Source organism: Strigops habroptila, chromosome 12, assembly GCF_004027225.2.
Source record: "Strigops habroptila isolate Jane chromosome 12, bStrHab1.2.pri, whole genome shotgun sequence".
Classification (NCBI taxonomy): Eukaryota; Metazoa; Chordata; class Aves; order Psittaciformes; family Psittacidae; genus Strigops; species Strigops habroptila.
In genome coordinates, this window is record NC_044288.2 from 2489903 (window position 1) to 2492891 (window position 2989).

The window sequence follows — 2989 nt, forward strand, 5'->3', positions numbered from 1 at the left end:
TTGCACTGAAAGAACTAGTAATAATGATCCATGGTGTATACTTGAGTCGACGGGAGATTTTCACTTTGGGGCTTGCTCCCCCCCTCACCCCAGAAAAGGCTTTTTTTTCACTGGAAAACGAAGATTTCTTTGGGACAGTGCCTTGGTTTCAGTGACACCTGTAGGCACAAGGAGAAAGGCCATGCAGACATTTGCATCCAAAACTCTCCTGAGGCAGCTCTCTTGGCCCATGTCACTTTTCTACCTGGTTTGTTCCAGATCTGAAAAAGAAGAGACTTCGAAACTCTTTGTACAGGAATGAACTCTCCTTTTCAGACAGCTCTCACAATCCTGGGCACAATCTGGTTCTCTAAGCTATGCTAATATATCTTTGATGGCCAACCCCTTCAGAAAGGCAACCTAAAACTTCCAACATCTGAGCATTTGATTTTGCAATATTAATGATGCTCATTCAATGAGGTCTCCCTTTTCCCTCCACGTACTCACTCTGCTTCCTTCTGAGCCTCTCTTTCACATGTATAAAAAGCAGAGAGAGTGTACTTCTGGTATGTCAAAGCAAAGATCAAGAGGTGACAATCCTGACCTTAACATTGCTGAATATATATTTGATGCTACGGTCAGAGTAAATATTTCATAGCAGAGCACTCTGCAATACATCCAGCCCAAGTAATTCAAGCTGCTGCCCTGGATGACATGAAACTAGACAAATCCTAGCTAAAATAAGATGTAAATTTTTAACATCTCAGGAGTAATTAACTAGTGAAACAACTTCTCAGGCAATGAATTAGACATGGATTACCTGAAGGATTATGGGATTCTCCAGCTGTTTTCTCAGGTTTAGGCAAATGGGAGCCGGAGTTGAAGTGAGCCATGTGTTTCAAGCTTCAGCATAGTATTAAGAAGAGCGTTGGCCAACCATGGGTTTCAGCAAGCACATAAAGAATGACCGAGATACCTTTTGCTCTGAACAGGCCTCTCTACAGGACCCTCCCCAAGCAGACAGTCCCAACTGATCCTGGGCCATGTACTTACACAAGGTGTGAAATACTTTCAGGTAAGGTCCACGAGCAGGTATCTTCTGGGAAAAACCATCCAATCCTGGACCTTTGAGAGAATGGCCGAGAACAATTTATTGAGCTACTGTTATTTATAAATCAAGATGCAACTTCTGTGCACCCAGGATTTGTTATATTTAGTTAAATTCTTGCTTTTGCTTGCCAGGCTTCTGCCATGACAGATTAATACTGATTCAAATAAAACCTCAGCTCTTTCTGGGACATTTTCTACATGGTTTAGTTCCCTTTTGCTCTTTTTTATTCCTTGTCTTTACTCTCAGCCTGCTTAGCGGTGGGAAGAGGATCCCACCTTAGCCACAGTGAATTCTAACCCCAAATTTTCAACATAAGCCTATGTCTAGGATGTATTTTTTCTTACAGGTAATATTTTAATAAGTGTAAAGCTAAGAATAATTCTCCTCTAGTACAATCAACACAATCCTCTGCAAGGAAATCCATTCAGACACTAATATCCACTGTAGGCCAGATTATCTGGTGCTCTGCATTGTAAGTGTCATTGAATTCTGAAGAAGAGAGAAATTCTTATTCAATTATTTGCATGGTATTTTCTTCTCAAAAGATTACCTGAAGGTCTGGTAACTGGTTTCACCCAGGTCCTAGTCGTTCCCTACCAGCAGTAATGCAGGAAAGCTGTCCAGAAAACTGCACAGATTTTGTGATACCATCAAAAAGGGGAGATCTAAGCTGCCAAAGGGGAGACTGAGATGAGCTCTTAGGCAGAAGTTCTTCCCTGTGAGGGTGCTGAGGTGCTGGCACAGGGTGCCCAGAGAAGCTGTGGCTGCCCCATCCCTGGCAGTGTTCAAGGCCAGGTTCGACAGAGCCTTGGGTGACACGGTCTTGTGTAAGCGAACTTCCTCTATTTAAGTTTGAACCCATCAAACCTTGTCCTGTCCCTACAGTTCCTGATGAAGAGTCCCTCTCCAGCACCCTTGCAGGCCCCGTCAGATGCTCGGAGGTCTCCATGCAGCTTCCCTTCTCCAGACTGAACAGCCCCAACATTCTCAGCCTGTTTCTGGGCTGTGAGTGCACACTGGAGCTGGTTCATGTTCAGTTTCTCACCGACCACCAAGCCCTTCTCCATGGGACTGCACTATCCTTCTTGCAGAGACTAGGTCATGATTTATGAGGTTGATTCTTCCCAGAGCTGTGGAAATACCCTGACATTTCTCCCTGTGTCTGCTCCTAGTGTCGCAGACAGGCTTGTCATGATTTCTGTATTCTGCCTCAAGCGCAGGCACTCAGGGGAGCCACAAGACTCATCTGCCTGGGGCATGCAGCTGTGCCCAGGGCGTCTCAGCAAGTTCATTTCTCCCAGGTCCCAGCATTCCTGGTGTGATGATGGCAATATATTTGCCACCAGTATACACTCACATTTCAGGTTTTAACAGAAGTTTGCCCCTCATGGGCTTTGTCTCTGTCTGGTTCTTGGTGGGAGCTCCTCCAGGAGCTCATTTCTCCTGGAGGTGGGATGGGCTTTGCTAAGGATATGCTTTCCAAGGAACATGTGGAAAACAGCTCTTATCGTGGAATATCAGGGGAAGGTTTCACTTGTCTGCCCTCCCAGCCCTGCTTGACCTGTGATGCTGCTGATGTGCCCAGTGCCAGCAGCAGCCTGCTGCTCACAAGGCCAGCATTTACTCTTGCTGCAATCTGCCTTCAGAGAGAGATGCTGGATGCGAGGAGCAGCTCCCTGCTGGCAGCAGCTGTGCCTCTGCGCGTCTTTCTCTTCCAGAGGGGATTTCTTTCATTTCGAAAGATCTGAGACTTTCCTTGGGGTTTGCATTTGTTCACAGGTTGCCTCTGGGAGAGACAGAAATAGGGGAAGCAGCAGAGAGGAGGGAATAGAAATGCTACATGTCCTCTGATCGCTCCAGGGCCCTCTGTGGGGGATGCTGGAGTGATGGAGCACATGG